Raw genomic sequence first — 20,886 nt, 5'->3', positions numbered from 1 at the left:
GACAACAAGAAATAATACAAGATCAAAAGAATGAAAAAATAGAAGAGAATGTGAAATATCTCATTAGAAGAAAAATTACCCTAAAGTTCTAGAATAAGAAGGCAAAGCAGAAATAGAAAAAAAAATCCACCACTCACCACCTGAAAGAAATCCAAGGAGGAAAATTTATAGGAATATCATAGACAAGTTTGAAAGCTCCCAGGTTAAGGAGAAAATATTGTAAGCAACAAGAAAAAAAATTAATATCACAGAACTAGAATAAGAATTACACAAAACCTAATAACTGCTACATTGAAGGACTATAGGTCTTGGAACACTATATTTCAAAGAGCAAAAGTCAGGGTTGTGACAAAGTCAAGAATAGAAAGAAGACAAAAATGGGGGAAAATGGACATTTAACAAACTGACTTTCAGCCATCTGTAACAAAAGCAGCAAAACCTATGGAAAATTTGACATATAAGATCCAGGAGAAATAAAAGGCAGACATTAAAGAGGGACTCAATGAGGTCAAATTGTTTACTCATTATATGTGAAAAGGAAAGTTTGGTGGTTTTGAAAACAATGCATTTATTATATAGGTTTTCTTGAAATGGAAATTTATTGTTTTATATTGAATCCTCTCTTATGCTCTTCTGTTTTCTTGTTTTGTTTTTAAGTTCAAAATGAATTTAAAAAATCTTACAAAAAGTTTCTAAATGTAATATTATCTGTTTTTATTGTTGTTCATTCATTTCAGTCATGTCCAATTCTTCATGACTCCACTTGGGGTTTTCTTGGCAAAGATACTAGAGTGATGTGGGGTTCTTACTTGCTCCAGGCATAGAAATTCCTAGTTATAACTCCGGATGAAGTGAAAGGATATTCTGAGTAGTAGAAACAGTCTGAACAAAGGCTCAGGGCAGAGATAAGCCACAGCATGTTTAGGGGGTAGTCAGAAAGGCTTCCTTCTCTAGCTCATTTTACAGATGAGGTAACTGAAGCAAACAGAGTTAAGTGGCTTGCCCAGAGTCACACAGCTAGTAAAGTTTCTGAGGTCAGATTTGGATTCAAGAAGATTAATCATCCTGACTTCAGACCTTGCACTGTACCACTGGCTGCCCCTAATTATCTGTTTCATTTTAATATTTAAATATTTCCCAATTACATTTTAATCTGATTCAAGCTGTGCTCAGAAGTGTTGGGCCATGGGAGGATGCATTCTTGACACCTCTGATGCAAACAGTTAAGGACCATTATCTTCACATTAAAGATGAGGAAGCTAAGGCCCAAGAAAATCACTAGCTAACCAATGGCAGAGCCAAGATTTGAACTCTGGTCTTCTAATGATCAACTTTCTGATATATCATGATGTCTGTGTATATGAGTGACTATAATTCATCTCTCTTTAAAAAATCATTATGACTTGTTGTTATTTTGAGAATGAGGGGAGAAAACAGATGAAGAATTCAGGATAGAGGAAATTGCAATATTCCCTGGCTATTTAGGAGATAAGATTTTCATTGCATGGAAAATTCACCCACAGTATGAGGCTACCAGGGAAAATTTCAATGAAAAGATAGTCTTTCATCCTCCCCAGTCAAATCACCAAAACAGAGTCTGACACATTTGCTATGAAATTCTGGGCCAACTACCTACATGGTATAACTATGAAAAGAGTTCTAATATGTAGAATTAGAGCCAACAATTAGGTTTCAAAGAACAAAAGTTTTTATACATTACTCTTTCATCATTACTTAGGAATTACTGACCGTTTGCTTTGAACTTGGCTTTCCAAGTACAGTTGTTTAAGCTGGAAAAAAGTCTTGAAATTTAGAAAGATTAAGAGCTAAACGTATTGATGTTAAAACCCACTGAACTAGAGTAGTCTTGCAGGAGAAATGTTAGGAACATCATTATCCAAGAGAATTTGAATTCAGTAGCACATAATTAAAATGCTCTTAATAATCGGCAAAACCTTCACTGCCATTTAAGATTACAGAGTATAACTCTTTCAGCTCATTAAAAAAAAAACAATAAATATTATCAGGCTACAAAAGACTAGAAAGATATTGATCAAATTTGACTTTAAGTCTAATTATGAAAATCTGAGATCCAAGTGGACCACAAGTTGAACAAAGTGGTACTGTGTTTAAAGGCATGTAAAATTAATGGAACCATTCAATCGTTACTGATCGTTAATTATGTATAAGGCACTTTGTAGAACCTAAAAAATAGTAAGACAAACCCCCTGCCCTCACGGAACTTAGTGTCTGGTAGAAAAGATATGCAAGATACACAAATGCTAATAGGAAAGATGTATAAGTAATTCTATGCACATGATAAGAGAGCGCCACGAGAGCACTTACCTATGTTCCCAAAGCACAAAAATATGGAGAATTATGGGAGCACATAGGAGGAAAAGACTACTTATGACTGTGGGATGGAGGGAATCAGAGAATACTTCGTGGAGGTGGCAGTATTTGAACTGGGGTTTGATGCATGTGTAAGATTTGAACAAGAAGAAATGCTAGGAATAAACACATTCCAGATAGAGAAAAGTTTCAGCGAAGACAAGAATACATTAAAGAAAACATCTATTTAAGAGGACTTGTTATCATCTTGGATTCTTTTTTTCCCTCATCTATGCTCCTCACTATCATACACACACACACACACACACACACACACACACACACATTTGCCAAGTGATATACATTTATGTATATATGTGTATATCCATATATATGTGTATATATGCATATATTTATAAAATAATCTCCCCTATCATCTCCCTACCTCCAGTAGCTGTGTTCTCCAATCTACTGTTTGCAAAGCTGCCAAAATGACCTTAGTAATGACCACATCACTCTTTTACTCAAAACCCTTCAATGCTTCTCCATTTCCTGTTCAACTAAACACACTCCTAACATTTCCACATCCTGGTCTTATTTCACAATCCCACATTAGAATGTGCACTCCTTGAAGGCAATCATTCCTTGAAGTGATAAAGGCAGAATTCCAATTTATGCAACAGTACATAAAGACATCATGGAGGGGAGAGGATTTGCAATGAGCAGTGAAAGAAGAGAATTTTATCTTGGTAAATGGTGTAAGATGATGGTCTGTGCCCACCTTCTGCCAGACTGCTTCCTAGTTTTCTAAAAAGTTTTACTCAATAATTCTTTTCCCAACAACTTAAGACTTGCCATTTGTCAAATACAAGGTTACTATATTTATTTGCTGCTGTAAATTGTATATCTACTCTGTTTCACTGATCTGCCTTTCTATTTCTTAGCCCATACCAGAGAGTCTTGATAATTACTGCCTCATAATATAGTTTAAAATCTGGTACTGCTAAACCTCTGTGCTTTACATTTTTTATTAGTTCCTTTGATATTCATGACCTTTTGTTTTTCCAAATGAATTTGGTTATTTTTTTTCTAATTCAGTAAAATAATTTTTTAACAATCATTTTTTTCTATTCTACTATGTCATGAAAATGCTTGTTTTATTTCTTGAGTTCAGAATAAAATAGATAAAAAAAATTTTTAAAAGAAGAGGACTTGGGGAACCCAACTCAGGCAAAAATGAAAATGTCAGAGGCAAATATCAGCATGGCATGTTCATACCTGATGAAGAAGATCATGTCACCCACCAAAAAGTGCCAAGGGGAAAAGATCATATAGAAGCATAGACAAGGTGGTATGATACCATGGAAGAAATATGGAGTTTGGCTTCCTAAGGCCTGAGTTCAAATCCCAGATCTGACACTAATATTTGGCCCACTGGTTTAATCCCACATTTCTCCTCTACAAAATGGGGAATAGGTAGATGAGATGATTTCTGAGGTTTCTTCCAACCTCATTTGATGCATAAATAGATTTGGAGTGTGGATAAATAAGATATTTAGAATAATATAAAATATTTTATTTATTGATACACTGAATAAAATAAAATATTTTATTGCATTATAAAAGTATCTAAGTTATATCTAAAGAATTACTAGGTCTTTTCCCTCACTATGACTGCATTATTGGCCACACACACAAAATGAAAAGATAGCTATTCATTTGAAATTTGCTTGTCAAAATGGAATTTCCATAATCCCTAAACTGCTGTCTTTTTCCAGAATTGTTTACAGTCTGCCTGTTTCCTGACTCAAGGGTAGAATTTGGCAGTTACTTAGGAAGAAGTCCTAAGTTCAAGGTTTACTGTTGGCAAAAGTGAGCTTCAGCTGAGTTCCTGCCAAACCTTTCCTGACCCAAGGACAAGGTCTGTGCCTGTGCTTTATAGGAAACATCCTTCAGGCCTTTTCCATCTGGCCTCCTATTTCCTTTGCTCTCCTGTAACTGCACAGCTAGGCAAATTATCCTGGGGAAATTTATCACCCTGATGACTAGTCTAGTTGTGATCTAGCCCCTGGTAGGGGTGGATCAAGCTCTTGAGTGAAGCAAACCTACAGCTTCCAAATTATTCCTAAATCATCCATACATAATTCCCTATACTATTACAAGTCTACCCAAGAACAAAAGCTTAGGGTGAGTGACCTATATGCTGGGAAAGATTTTACCCTTTCTACTCCTGAACTCCCACCCTGAGCCCCTGAGATCCTAATTGGTGAGTGCCTCATATGTAGCCCATTGTACCAGTCCACTGCTCCAGTCATGCCAAACAACATTTTCTCTCCATATTATCAAATAAGTAAAGAACTTAGTGCAGTGCAGGGAAGATAGTAGGTGCTTAAAATCTATTCCCTTCCCCTTCTCCTTTCCACCATATATGAACCTTCCACTCTTCACCCTTTCCAATTCTAGGCCCATAATCAAATCAATACTCTCTCAGCTACTGGAAAAAGAATGTCAGTCTCTTCCTCTGTGGTTCCGCTCTTACAATCCCTCTAAACTTCAAAACTAAAATACTGTTCCCCTAAGTCACCATTCTCCTTAGATTTATGGTCTCCCCTTACAATAGGATGTTGTGTGTCCTTTGTTTCTTAGAGAACCAATGACATCGTAGAACAGTGTCTCAACCTGAGCATGAATTGGATTAAGGGAGGCAATGGTACAGTCTCATCAGCCTCACTTTCTCCTCTAGAGTCAGTGAAGTCCAGGTGAAAGACTGGTGATGGATGCAATGGATAACCTTGGCATCTTCAATGTCTGACCAAGCTTTAAGCATTTCATAGGGCCTTCTCCAGCTGCCTTCATGGCTATTGGAACATGTTATTCTCATTCATACTTTCTGCCAGAAGTCTTCACATGCTTGGGGTAGACATCCCTCTAATTCAAAGAGCTTGAGACAAACAACCAACAGTCAAATATAAGCTCCTTGAGGGTAGGAATCACCTTTGCTTTTGTTCTATATCTCCAGATACATTTTAGCATGATGCTTGGCACATAGTAAATGTCTAATAACTGGATTTTCTTTCTTTCAATTATATCTAGTCCACTAGTATTTCCAAAAATATACGTATATGATAAATGCTTAAATTTTTGAATAGCATTGATTTTTGTAGTTCATCATCGCTACTACTTATTCAAATGTGCTCATGATGGATATTAGGCAACACTGCAAACAGCAATTAATTTTCTAACTTTGGTATGAGGGTTCACATTGGTGGTTTACTTTTCATCTTGTGGGTGGTACACAATTGTTGCCTTTCCCTCATGAGGGACCAATAACCTGTGATTAGCATATTGTTCTCCAACCCTAAATGATACCAACAGATAATAGATCACTCCCAAATCTGAATAAGAAGGACATTTGAAGCTGTGCAATCCACTCCATACTTGAAAATCACCTCAATCAAATTTCCAAAAAAAAGCAGCTATTGAGACTCTCCTTGGACAGCTCCAAGGGGGCAGGGAGAAATATACCCTTGAGTGGAAGTACATTCCATCCTAGAAATGCTTTCATTGTTAAGATCATTTTCCTTATTTTGATTCAAAATCTATCTCTATAGATTACACCTGTTTGGTCCTTTGAGGTGAAAGAAATGAAACCTAATTTTTGTTCCTGTTTACAGATCTTGAAATACTAGAAAGCAGCTATCACTCTGCCCTACCCCTACATTCTATAAATCTTCTCTTTCCCAGTCTTAATATCTTGAGTTTTTGTTTTTTTAATCAGTTTTGTATGGCATGGTCTTCATTCATTCTACTCACCATTCTGGCTACTCTCCTCTGGATACTTCCAGTGTGTCAATGTTCTACATATTGCTTGACTGAGGCACAGTTTGGCAGGGATAGCATCTCCTATCTTCTTGGTGGCTGTATCACCTCCTTGTTCTTGCACAATTGATTGCACTAGCTTTTTTTTTTTTTTTGCTATTCTGTTCCACTCTTGACATATTCGAGCTTTCTCTGACAAAACATAATCCTATCAGGTTTTCCCCTATCTTACAGCAGTAAAGTTGACTTTGTGGCTCACAATTAGGGTTTTATATTTGTCTCTATTAATTTCTATGTTATTAAGCTTGGTTTATCCTTAAAACCTTGAGATCTTTTTGGATCCTGCCTCTATCACCAACATATTAGCACTGCCTTCTAGTTTTGTACTTCTTGCCAATTTGATAACTCTATGTTTTCATTCAATTTACTGATTTTTAAAGTTTAAAAAAAATTTATTAAAGTATCTAATTCTTAAAGGCATTGTGCTATGTACATGGAGATAACAAAGACAAACACAGTCCCTTTCCTCAAGAAGGTTATATTCTTCCAGATTTCTGTTGAAGAATAAGACCAAAACCTAAGATGTTCCACTAGAAGCTTGTTTCAGTTCATTTTTGTCTCCCCAAGGACCCATCAGATTAGAGAAAAACAAGACCCTGGCTGAAAGCCTTCTGTTCACAGTCACTATGAACCAAAGTAGATCCCCTTAGTTTGGACTGATATTTAAGGTGCTGGACCAAAATGGAACCAATCCTCTTGAACAGCAATGCAAGACCTCAGTTATATTTAATACTTTGCTAGGCTTCCATTCTTCTTACCTAACACATTTTGTCTTCTTCCTTTCCCTGCTGAACTAAAGGTGACTCTTCAGATTAAAAGAAAAATTATGCTCAATCCTTACTAGGGTACTCTATCACAGTCCAGAGTGATCCTGTGTTCCTAATGGCTTCATCAATTTGTGGGCAGCTAGGTGGCACAGTGGATAGAGAGCTGGTTCTCGAGTCAAGAAGACTTGGGTTCAAATTCGGCATCAGATACTTACCAGCTGTATGACCCAAGGCAAGTTTCTTAACCATGACTGCCTCAAAAAGATTTGAAAATATAGTTTTCTGGGCCTTAGGTTTCTCAATTGTAAAACAGAGTTAGATGAGACTAAATGATCTTTCAGAATTCTTTTAGCTTTCTAGGTTTCTTTTTCAAAGTAGCAGTTCATTTGCCTTGAGTTAAGTTGCAAAGCACAACAGACTTAGTAAATGTGTAGGAGAAAATCCAATAGTACTATGTAGAACTTCACGAGTGAATTTTGACAATGACCTTCAATAATGAGCATGAGGTTTTTCAACTGAGCACAATTTTGTTTTTCAGTAAAGACCAAGGTGACCCACAGGGATCCACTGCCACCTATGTAGATGAAAAAAAAGCCAAAAGTTTGGAGAGGATGGAGGGGGAGGTTCAGCTTTTGTTTCATGTTAGTTGGCAAAATTCTTCCAAATGAAATTATTCAGCCTTCGAAAAACTGCTTTGAAACAGCTGGAATAAGCAAATTGCTCAGCTAATCTCTTTCCTGGCACCAGATTTAGGCTGTCTTTCTTGTGCCTGTTACAACTTAAACCGATTTGATGAAACTCATTTGTCTGCAGCAGCAGGCTTCGTTGGCAGATCCTTACAAAGCACACATGCTCCTGTTTTGCCCCTTTACAAAATATGGTCTTAGGTAAATACAGAAATTCCATCAAGCGTCTCCTCAGCTCAAGGTAAACCAGGTCATTTGCCTTTGAAGTCAGCAAGGCTCACAAAGTAAAGAATAATATTCTGCTGTCTTTGTCTGTCCATTTCTATCAGAGTTTGCTCATTTGACAAGACACTTTCCAGTAACACATCAACCAGAGCACACAACGAAAACATGACGTCTCGAAAATTAAATCTGTCACCACTGGGATTACCCCCACCACATTTATTTATTTTATGCCTTGACTTCATTCCATTTAAATACTCCCCTTGTTTCCAACCTATAATTCTGGCATTAACAAGAGTGCTGCTAATGGGAACCAGAAACCGGGAGTTTTCTAAAAAATACAGCTTCATTTACACTCTTTCCTATTGTCACTGAAAGTAGAGTTTAGTTGTCAGACCACAGAGGAGCAACTAAATGCAGAAAATATGTTTTAGAATGGAATAAGATTTAGAGCAAACTGGTCCTTCCTCTTGACTTCCTAATTAATACCTGTTAGTGGTAGCTTTACACAAGTCATCAAAACTTCAAGTCTTGGATTTAAAGGTGAGTCCTCCTTATCTATTTTCCTTATTTCAATCATCTATGATTTCACTAGTATAGAATTTCTGGTGTGGGAACTCTTTCTACCTAGCAACATAGCTCAAAATGTGCACTCTTCCCTCTCTCCACCCCTTAGTACAAGGGGCTAAAAAAGTTCATCAAGGGGGTGGTGATGAACTCCTCTAAATTTAGGTGGCATTGGGTCCCTGTGGGTCACCTCGGTCTTTCTGATAAACAAAATTGGGCTCAGTTGAAAAACCTCAGACTATAGACACTATCTATCTTGGGTCTACACTCAAAGCCTTTCTAGCAGAGTGATACCTACTAGAGTTTATTCTTGGTTGTCATAGATGTCAATCAAGCAGCAAAGATTGATTAAGTGTTTCAAGAACCCATGAACATTTCAAAGTCACCACAAGGCATCAAATAAGAGCTTTAGCGGAGTAGAGCAGCCCTCATTCGTTGCATCTGGCCAAACACTAAGTCTCTGGGAGTCCCTTTCATCATCACCATCAAACAACATTTATCTGTATTTAACATAAATAGAATAAGATTCCATCTTCAGATACTAGGGTACAAAGACAGACACAATTCCGACTTTCTAAAGGGATTTACATTACAGAAAGACAAAAGATTATAATCACAGACAGACCAGAGATGGAAAAAGAGAAAGAGATGGAAACAGAGAGACAAACAGATAGAGATAGAGATGGAGAACAATAGATCTTAGATGAGGAGCTAAAAGGCACCTCAGAGGCCATCTGCTGCAATCTCCTCATTTCACAGGTGATACAGAGGAGGAAACATTATCCAGAGGGGTTAAGTATTGGCCCAAGCTCACATACAGAAGTGCCAGAGGTAGGGTTTGAAACTAGGAGTCCAGAGTCAACACAAGATAGTCTATATGTAGCAAACATCTCCCAAGGTATTAGCTAGACTTGCCATTCCATTCATCTCAATAAGGTGAAGTAGCTGGTTGCCAGTCCTATCCCCTTCCACCCTCCCTACTTAGCTCCATTCCCTTCATGGGAAGTGCTGGAGTTTTTTTCATCTAGAAGGTTTTTTTTTTTCTCTAGAATTATGTTTGTGTTTATTTAACCAAATCTCTGATTGTCCCCATTATGTATTGCATATTCATTCTTTCAAGCTATGCCTTAATGAACCGTGCTTCACTGAACCTCCTCCACCACCATTCAATCAGACAGCAAACATTTATGACAAGAGTTCCTAAGTTTTTGTGTCCTTGACCCCACTGGCAATCTGGTGAAGTTTATTATTTGCTCTGTAGAGCAACATTTCTAAATGCATAAAATAAAATACAAAGAAAGGAAATAAAATAATAGCAAAATCCATTTTAACAGTAATTCCTACTAGACAGTAGGAATGAAGGGCAAGAAGTATCACAAAATATCAGACTATATTATAAAACAGTTATAATCAATACTACTTGGTGTTGAATAGAACAGAAAAGAAAAATAGATCAGTGAAAAGTAAAACCTGAATATAGCAGTCTAGTATTAGATAAATCTACTAACACAAACTGCTGGAATGATTCAACTATGTAAGAACTACTGGAGAAACAGGAGAGCAGTTTGGCAGAAATTAAGTTTAGGACAGCATTTTACACCACATACAGCAAAAGGCTTTAAATAAACAAATGAAATGCATAAATAAACAAACTAAATAAATAAAAAGGCAAAGGACAACATCATTTTTTATACTTTTTTTCATTTATTTGACAACATAAAAAAGTTAGGAACTAGACCTGTATCTTAAGATCTTTTGGCAAATTTCTGTTTATTTTATTTTGTGAAGCGTCCAAATGAATTAAAAAGCACAATCCCTTCAATATAATATTATACATATCCTACAAATCTGTTAAACACTGATGAAAGAAAATCTTCTAACACACTCCAAATTTCTCTAGGTATTATATTTTAACCACATTGTGTTATACCCTGGAATTATTGCTCCTTTTGATCCCAAATGTTGAGTTTATTTCATGCTTGTGGATAGTTGAAGTTTCAGGTGATATTGAAAGCAAAATAACTTATCTCAAATTGATAAAATAAAAGAGTCTAAATGATGTAAAATAGTAAAATGTTGTTCTTCATTTGTTATAAACCTAAAATTTGAGGGAGACAATGGAAGTCAAAGGACAAATAAGTTGACTTTTCTTTAAAACAAAGTCCTTCTATACAAGGTGTCCCAAAAGCTTTAATGACTTAAAATTGTATTAACACTGGGGATCCCCAGTATAAAAATCAAGAGATTAATCAGGTCCTTAAAAATAATTACATAAGTAACTTCTCCTTATTCCCTCACTTTGAAGCGCAATAGGATAAAATTCACATCACAAACTGCCATGGCAGGGGATACATTTATTTTGACAGCCAAAATATTAAAAGATGGTAAAGATGAACAGAAAAAATATTTTCTCTTCATTAAGTTATTGCCATGAAATGACTGCTAAAACACTAAAATATATTTTTCTTTAACTTTTCACAGTGGTCTCAGTTATTTTCTATGGTCTTCTCGGACATAAAGGTAAATGTTTTCTTCACCTGTTAAAGATTCCAATTAGACGTAAATAAAGCCATCTTAAAATAAAACTCAATCAAACATGTTTAATAAATGATTATGTTATTGAGGTTTCTTAATTTTCACATGCAAATTTTAGTTTATTCCACTATATAATTCATTTTTAAAATCTGAGGCACAGACTGGGAGTTCTGGATAGTTTGATAATTATAATTGATTTAATCAAATATTCTTACTTCAAAAACAGTGACTGATTTTCATTACTTTTTAAAATTAGAACATATGTGAACATTAAATAAATTGAAGAAACAATAATGGTCTCCACATGTAGTACATTGTTACTCTTTAATAACACATCAGCTGATATACATACATCATTTTTAAGTCGATGTCAATCACTGTTGTCCTTTAGCAATAAGTATAAGCCTTAATGAGATTTTTCCAAAAATACTTTGCAGCACCTCACACATTGCTCATACACAGTCTCAAAATCAGAGTCATTTCCATAATACAGATCTTCAATAATAAGTTGTTTCTGTGGATCATAGCTTCCAAGAAGCTCAATTTTAGCTTTGCAGTTTTTAACTTGATTAATTTTTCTATTCAGATCTCTCAAATTGTTTTCATCCATACATTATATATAATCAAAGGTCAGGAAATCTTAGGTAATCTGCCTGGTAATATGATTCATGGTAATTTCATGTTTCTTCATGCAAGTCTGCCCTTGATAATCAGGGGATTTCTTATTTCATATGTAGATGTTGCTGCACTGTCTATCCTCCACTTATCTGAAATATTTTGCTCAGTTACAAGTTTCCTCAAAACTGCTTCTGCTATAGGTGAGCGACAAAATATTACCCAGACACACAAACAGGACCAACCTCGTTCCCTCTGCCACCATTTTGAATTTCCTACTGCTGGACCACATGATTTTTAAAAAATCAAGGAGCAAGGAAAATATATTTTTATAGCCATGATGGGGGAACAAGAGGAGAGAAAGAATTCATAACTAATCAAGGAATATAAGGAGTCACAAAAGACATATTTTATCATTTAAACTTAAAGGGCTTTTTCTCAGAAAAAAATCAATACAGCTAGAATGAGAATAGAAATGGTCAAGGAAGACAAAATCCTGGCATCAGATATCTCTCATAAAATTGATGCACAAGATACACAGGGAATGGACATAAATACATTATAACTATTTATCTGTGTATAAACTATAAGCTTCATAAAAAGGAAGACTTATTTATAATCTTTGTTATGCAGCACTTTACACAGCATAGACACTTAACAAATGTTTGTTCCATTAAAAAAAGACCAGAATTAAAAGAAACCAGACTAAGGGTGAAAAGAAACTATATTAAAAATAGCAGAAACCATTAGCAAAGAAAATTAAGAAGACACTCTTTTTTAGTACTATCACCCACCAAAAGGATAAGAAGATTGTACTGGAAATCTGGAGAACGGAGACCTGGTCTCATCTTTGCTACTAATTATGTGACATGGGTAAGTCACTTACCAAAACAGAAGAAAAGGGAGTTGGACCAGATAAGGGGTTCTTAATTAAATGGCCATGAATTTTTTTTAATATTTTGACAGCTGCTTTTCAACATAATTGGCTTCTTTTGCAATCCTACTAATTTTATTTTATGCATTTAAAAACATTGTTCTGAGGAGTCCATAGGCAAATAACATTCAAGTGAGTTTTAACCAGGTTTACACAGCTAGTAAGTGTCTGAGGTCACATCTGAATTCATGTTTTCCTCACTCCAGATCCCGTATTCCATCCACTGCTCCACCTAGCTGTCTCTAGATAAAGTACGGACTCTGGTAGTTCAGTTAGTCTATAATAGAGGGTATGTGAATGGGACGTTACCCTAACTAGTCATTCTTCCTCAGGGCAGGCTACAGTTTTTTGTGGTTTTTTTCCTAATATTTTCTACAGGGACACTTGAGTCAACAGGGGAAGCAACCAAAAATTATCCCTAGGCAAATGTCAGTTTATGAAATAGAGATTGAAGAAAACACCACCCCAAGCAGTTAGGGTTATTTTAGGACTTGGTGCCAATCACGAGTACAGAAGAACAAAGCACAATTTAGCTTTAAAAAAAAAATTACTCCCAGGGAAAGCAGAGTACCTGATTTTACAAGATACATGGCTACACATGTCTATGTATCAGAGAAAAAATCAAGACCTGAGGCTGCTTGATGAAGGATGAAGTTGTACTGTTGTTATACTTTTTATTGCAAATGTATACAACACTTTACAAAAGGTAAGACCTGCCAGAGAACAAAATCCCTGTCCCCAGAGCATTAGTCTGAGATAAAAACAGCCTAGAAAAAAAATCCATGAAGTCATGTGAAGCTGGAACATAAATGATCAGGTGAGTTTTCCAAATTCTGCTGGAGCTGGCAGATGGCTGGATTTGGGAAGAATGGGACTTTCCTTTGTGCACTCTTCTGAATGTGCTATGGGGGACTTTTAATGATGCACAACAATCAGGGTCAGGAATGGCCACAGGGAGTGAGGAGCGACAAGCAAGTCCTACCCTCTTTAGGTGTTCTTTAGGTGTGTGGAATTCACAGTAGATGCCCCCACACCAGCTAAGAGAACAGTTGCCCGGGCTCACCTATTGTTGGATAGTTCACTCACGGAACAAAAAGGTCCTACTAATTTTTCCTGTTTTGACTGGATTTGTGATTTCCTTAGTATAGGGAGATTCCAATGAGGGTCCTTCCTTCAATGCAAGTTCAGAATACTGTAGGTAGCTGATTGCCTTAGAAGGTTGCCTCAAGCACTGAAAAGTTCATGGCTTGCCCAGAAGGACACAGACAACACCTGGCAGAGTTAAGAAGGGCAAAGGAACAAGTATTTATTAAGTATGCGCCTGGCACTGTCCTAATAGCTTTACAAATGTGTTCTCATTTGACCATCATAACAACCCCCATTGTTATGACCCCCATTCTATTGTTGAGGAAACTGAGGTAAACAGAGGTGAAATGACTTGTATAGACGCAACCAGGTGGTAGAGTTAATAGATCACTTTTCTTGGAATCAAAAAGACTCCTCTTCATGAGTTTAAATCTGACCTCAGACACTTACTGTGTGACTCTAGGCAAGTCACTTAACTCTATTTGCCTTAGTTTCTTCATCTGCAAAATGAGCTGGAGAAAGAACTATTACAGTATCTTTGCCAAGAAAACCCTAAATGGGGTCACAAAGAGTCAGACACAACTGAAAATGACTGAATAACAACAGTCACAGCTAATAAGTTAGAACTTGACCCCAGTACTTTCTAACTCTGAGATTAGCTCTCTGCCTTCTCTTCTATGCTGCTTCTTAACCTACAGATAAATACTCTTGAAGAGAAGTAGAGAAGACCTTCACTGAAATCTGAGTATTACAATACTGGAGAAAAATGCAAAACCTAACATTGACAGTACTTTAAATCTTCAAGAATACATGGCTTCACCACAATGACATTGTCACCACAAACCTTCGAACAGGGGTTCTTAGATTTTGGGGGTATGTGGCATGGACCCCCACTTTTGGCAGTCTGAAAAGCCTATGAACCCCCTCTCAAAATAATGTTGTTAAATGTATAAAATAAATTAGAGGATTAATAATGATGACGATGATGCCTAGCATTATAGGGCACCATAAGATTGATGACCTATTATATTTTATATGAAGGGTGTCCCCAAAGTCTTACTTTAATAGCTTAAAACTCCACTAAGAATTTGGGGACCACCCTATATATTATCTCATTTGATCCTTGGAACAACCTTATGAAGTAAGTGCTATTAGTATTCCCAAGGTCAAACAGCCGGTGTCTGGATCAGGATTCAAACTCATGTCTTCCAGCCTCCAAGTCTAGCAAGTAAGCCTCCAAGGATTACAAAGGAAAGTAAACATAGTAAAATGAAATTATGAAAATTTTTTTTAATTCATAGACCACAGGTTAAAAAAGCTTATTAGCCTCCCTGCTTGCTCTTCACAAGGTGCTATTGCTGAATAATTCACCTCCTAAAGGCCAGGCCTCTGGTAATGAATCTCTTCCAATGTCCTGAGGCTGGTTCTTGAACATCAGATACACAATCCATCACCCAGTCGCATATGCAGTAACCTGCCAAGGCCTATATTTCCACTAGCTTTTGAGAACCAAGGTCAGCTCCACCCCATGGGTAGAGGATCACTAAAAATAGCCATAAACAAATGTTAAATTGATTGACTTTGAGTAATTCACTTCTTTCTCTGGACCTCAGTTTCCCCATATGTAAAAGAGAGGTTCAAATTAGATGACTGCTAAGGTCTTTTCAAGTTCTAAATCTTATATGTTTACAACCAAGCATTTGTTAAGTAAGGATCTGAGACATGTTAGATTCTGTGCTAGGTACTGGAGATAGAAACACAATGAATGAAACAATCCCTACTCACAAGGGGTTTACAGTCTAAGGGAGAAGACAAGCATAGATGAACAAAATAAATGCAAAGAGAATACATGTAAGATAGGTGTAGAGCTGTTGTCTAAATATACAAGGACAGCTGGCCAAACTCTGAACCAGCTTCTGGTTAAACTGTGTGATCATTAGTAAGTTAATTAACTTTTCTTTTTCTTAAAATTATTTAAAAATTTTTATTCTGAACATAACAAGTACTCAAAAATGGGCATTGGCGTATACATGGGACAGGCGGCTTTAAAAGAGTAGAGGAACAGCTTGGGCCCTTCGGCAGCCAACAGTTCCTATCAGCTCTTAAGATCTGACACTCTGTCCTCTAAGAACTGATTATAGTGAGGTATAGCTAATGTGGGGTTTTGTTCATCCACAATATAGAGGATTGAAAGTTGCTCTGTCCTGTAGAGACCATAGGTACTTGTTTCACTTGTTTACTACTTATTTCACTTAGGGAGTTCTGATAGGGCAGACTATACTGTATAATAGAACATATTAATATAATAATAATAATAGAAATAGTTTGCAATAACGTAGCTATTTAAAGTTAATAAAACCTTTTTCTTGAGAGGTGACATGATGACAAATAGATTCAAAGAGAAATGTATCCCATCATTGTCTCATATTGTCTTAGAAAGTCACAAATTGCTGAACACGTTACGTTATAGGAATATAATTGTACTATAAGTAATGATAAGCAGGATGCTTTCAGAAAAACCTGGAAAAACATACATGAACTGATACAAAGTGAAATGAGCAGAACCAGGAGAACATGTACATGGTAACAGCAATATTGTGATGATGGTCAACTGTGAATGACAACTATTCTTAGCAAAACTCCAAGACAATTCTGAAGGCCCTATAATGAAAAATGCTCTCCACCTCCAGAGAAAAAACAATGGAATCTGAATGCAGATTGAAGCATACTGGGCTTTTTTTTTTTTTTACTTTCATTTTTCTTGGGTTTTTTTTGTCTGTATCACAACATAAGTAATATGGAAATAGATTTTGCATGACTGCACATGTATCTTAGTGTTATTAAGTCACTGGTCAGTCATGTCCAACTCTTTGTGACCCCCATTCGGGGTTTTCTTGGCAAAGATACTAGAATGGTTTGCCATTTCCTTCTTCAGCACATTTTACAGATGAGGAACTAAAGCAAACAGGGTTAAGTGACTTGCCCAGGGTCACACAGCTAGTAAGTGTCTGAGGCCAGATTTGAACTCAGAAAGATAAGTCTTCCTGATTCCAGGCCTGGCCCTCTATCCACTAAGTCAGCTAGTAACCCAACTATGTATACACCAATGCTCATTTTTTGAATACTTGTTACGTTTAGAATAAAAAATTTTAAATTATTTTAAGAAAAAGAAAGGTTAATTAACTTAATGATCACACAGCTAGGAGACAAACTCAGGCCTTGCCTCAAGGTCTAGTGCCCTTGCCCCCAGAATACTCTGAAGTAGTGTGAGACCACTGAGTAACACACTTCAATGGAGTAACTGCTTGCTGCTACTGATACAACCCAAAGCCCAGATAGATTAAGCAACTTTACCTTTGGTCACACAGTATGTATGTGTGGACCAATACCAATGAAGGCCTAACAGACAAGAACCAAGATAAGCATGCACAAAATCAGATGATCTAGGAAGGCAAGGGAAGCTATGGAAAATTATGACAACATAGAACAAAGTCAGTCACCCTTAGTGAACTTCCTTTACTTGGCAGACTGGACTCCAAAGGAAAAAAAAAGAACCATGAGAGGAAAAAGACTGTGTTCATAGTAGATTAATAGCCTGCTGGGCTCCAACACGAATAATGCTAATGTAATGCTTTTATTAGAGGCCTCCTCAAAGATCCCATACCTGCTAGCACAGGTTTCCACTTATTAAAACAGTCAAGAAAATGAAGCCATTATCTGCATTCCATTAAGCACCATATGGCTACATGTGGGCAACAGGCCAAGGAAAGATTCTAAACCAGGCTTCTGTATGCATCTAAAAAGCGAAAGAAAGAAGCTACTTTCTATTGTATTAGCACATAACTGAGAGAATCATAAGGCTAACAGAACCATCAGTATAAAACTCTTGATTTTTCTTTTCTGATTTCAGGAGTTATTTAGGGCAGAGCTGGGAAACAAACACTGAAAGCAGTGGAAAATTCCAAAGGCATTTCTGAGCTTTTTTTCTTGTTGCAACATAAAGCAAAGCAACCAAAATTCTCTCCTCCTTCCAAGAGTCAGAAGACAAAACCTGAAAACAGGGCAACACAAAAAGCTTTCATCCTCCTACTTTATCTATAGCCAGAGGCATTAACTACACCTGTAGCAACAGGCCTGTGAGAGTATAATGGTCAAGTCCCAACTGTTCTAAGACAGAAATATGGAGTCATAGGCTGTGGATGGTTTCTGGACATTGATGCAACCAGGAGAAAGGTACATGCAGAATAAGGACAATAAAGCACCAATTTACTATACGGTACCTCCCACATGAGAGATTCAGCCCTTAAATGAGATGGGAGATACATTGGACACACAATGAAACATGCAAGTCTAACTAATGTCTCTTAGGAATATCAAAGAAGCTGGTGCTTATGTACAAGCCACCAAGAGTAGAACAGATTTTTCAAAAAACTAGAAGGTCAATAAAAATTGTTTTAAAAATTCACTTAAAAAAGAGAAGGATGAGAAAGAAAATATATAATATCGGATTTTAAACCAGGCATCATCTTTTGCAATTAGTTATTACCTTTAATATACCTCATTCAATTGTTTGAACATTCAAAGCATTCCAACTTAGAATAAATAGGTACCCAAAAAGTAGTAACGGTCAAATAAAAGTCCCTTTGATCTCACCCCTACACTGAATCACTTCTAACCACCTTGAACTATGAGGACAGAGGAAATTTAGTGGAGGAAATTTGAATCTTAGAAAGTCAGCTGAAGGAAGAAGTAATTTTCTTAGGGGAAGGAAAACCCCAATAATTATACATCATGTCCCAAAAGTCTTAGTGCAGTTTTAAGTTTTCAGGATAAGTTTTACTAGCTTAAAACTTCATTGAGATATTTGGAAATTTGGAAAGAATGAAAGAAAGAAAGAAAGAAAGAAAGAAAGAAAGAAAGAAAGAAAGAAAGAAAGAAAGAAAGAAAGAAAGAAAGAAAGAAAGAAAGAAAGAAGGAAAGAGAGAGAGAGAGAGAGAAAGAAAGAAAGAAAGAAAGAAAGAAAGAAAGAAAGAAAGAAAGAAAGAAAGAAAGAAAGAAAGAAAGAAAGAAAGAAAGAAGGAAGGAAGGAAGGAAAGAAAGAAAGAAAGAAACTTTTCCCTATACCTCTACTGTCTTTAATATCAAATTGTTATTCCAACCTCAGGGCAACATAATACTTAGACAAAGCAGTATAGTGACCTACATTAAAGGATCCTGTGTTTACCTCCCAATACTTGGTACCACGTGGTTGAACATTAACAATAAAGACCATTATTTCCTGCAGTTATTATCTGATTTCACACCCTTTCCTCTCAACTATGAGAAACAGAGCCTTTTCCCTTTCCTTGACAAGCAAAGCCTTTAGGCTATCATAGTGTGCTTCCTTCGGGCACAGAGCTGCACAGACCAGTTCCTCTGAGGTTTAAAACAGGGCCTTCATCATCCTTTTGAAATGCAGAGCCCAAGTCTCTTTGGTTTTTTGAGAAAACAGTACTCTTCATGTAATGGACACAAGTAAGTTGAGTATGAACCATACTGTACATTACCCTGAAGTGTTTTATAACTGCCTTACGAATGTTCCCCTCTAAATAGAATTCTTATATTTACAGCTTCATAATAGGCTTTAAATGATAAATGAATTCTCTCAACAAGTAAAAGATGAAAATTTTTGGCTTTGAATTTTTTATTCAACTTTCCAATGTCAACTCTGGTTCTGAGAGCCCCATCTAATCCAACGATTCTTCACCTGGGGTCTGTGAACTTGTTTTTCAAAATATTTTTATAATTTTATACAATATGAATATATTATAATTATCTTGTATTTTGCTATTATATAATCAATTTCCATTGTGATCCTATACATTTTATTTTATGCATTTAAAGACATTATTCTAAGAAGTGGCTCATAGGCTTCACCACATTATCAAAACAAAACTTATGAATCCCTGATCTTTTTAATCAATCAAGAAGTACTTATTAAATATTTGCTATGTGCCAAGTACCCTGAACAGACTCTTCACTTAAGATACTTGCCATATAGGCTTATAGATTTAGAAGTGGAAGATGACCTCAAAGACCAATCCCTCTTTTTACAAATGAGAAAATTGAGGGAGGAAGGAGGAGAAGGAAAGCAGGGAAATGACTTGCCTAAGGTCAGGAAGTCTTAGAGTAAGCATCAGAGGTAAGATATGACTCAGGCCCTTTGACTACAAAGTCAGTAACCTTTCCATTAAACCTGCTATCAACTTATCCACAAGCTGAATTCTAAAAGTTATTTCCTCAATCAGTTACCTGGAACTTGGACCACATTCTTGCAGAAAACAATATGGTGGTCAGTGGTTAGTAGGTTCATAGGTTACACCACAAAGATCTATCCTTCAGGCAATGTTAGGTAAGAGGTGAGTTCTAGGCTGGTTCTAATCATGCCCTTTTATTTTCCTCAGGAATCTTCTAGGGTTGGGCTCCCTGTTTTTCTACAGGGTCTAGAAGGCTCCCCTTTTAAGCCAAACTGACCCCTTCCCACTGCCAGCCTCTTAAAAAAACCTTAGGCCTAATAAAAGAATATTGTAAGTAGGCGCTAATATAGTCTTTGGGCCCACAGCAGTAGGATGCATGTACATTTTAGAGGAAAAGTGTAGTCAAGTTGTTCTCATCATTTCATCATAAAGGTGCCTGGGACTGGGGGGGTTAGAATCCCAGAGGTAAAAGGGTAAAAATCATAAGAACAAAGGGTGAAATGGACCTCAGGTCATCCAGCACAGCCTCTTGTTTTACACATGAGGAAACTGGGAGCCAAGAGTTCCAAGAAAAGTCCTAGGAAACGGTATAGATATAATGTGGAGCCCAGGGCCTCTATCTTCCAAACCAAGGCTCTTTCCACTGCCCCAGGTCTGGGTCTGCCTGGTTATATGAACAATCAGAAACAAGGGCAGGGAAGTTTTATGGGAAAAGGAAAATCAGCCTTAGGGATTTACTCCTCCTTCCTGCCAATTCAGACATCAAAATGGGTGGAGAGAGAGAGAGAGAGAGAGAGAGAGAGAGAGAGAAGAGGGGGGGAAATCATACATAAATTCAGTTTACAAAAGACGGCGATGTCTAGCATAGGCAATACAAATAAAATTAATTGGTATTTGTTCTCAAGAAATTTAAAATCTAAGGGAGGACAAAGGCAAATCTATAAAACACAAACACAAAAAAGAATAAGAACGCAATATTTATTAATAAATTCAGATTGCTTAAAAATGAATAACCTTGTAAAAGGTTA

At 36.6% G+C, this 20,886-nt stretch overlaps 1 protein-coding gene and 1 pseudogene across 1 annotated transcript in view; both read right to left on the bottom strand.

Annotated features, from left to right (window-relative positions):
• LOC140514721 (uncharacterized) overlaps nucleotides 1-20,886 on the bottom strand; it is a 108,453-nt gene that overhangs the window by 50,039 nt on the left and 37,528 nt on the right. The gene's annotated exons all lie outside the window — the stretch shown is intronic.
• The window catches only part of LOC140514258 (low molecular weight phosphotyrosine protein phosphatase pseudogene), a 36,239-nt pseudogene extending 15,353 nt beyond the window's left edge, over nucleotides 1-20,886 (bottom strand).

The sequence above is a fragment of the Notamacropus eugenii genome, chromosome 7 (genome assembly GCF_028372415.1).
Source record: "Notamacropus eugenii isolate mMacEug1 chromosome 7, mMacEug1.pri_v2, whole genome shotgun sequence".
In the NCBI taxonomy this organism is placed as follows: Eukaryota; Metazoa; Chordata; class Mammalia; order Diprotodontia; family Macropodidae; genus Notamacropus; species Notamacropus eugenii.
Note: the sequence above shows the minus strand (reverse complement) of the source record. Positions and strands in the feature narration are given on the sequence as shown.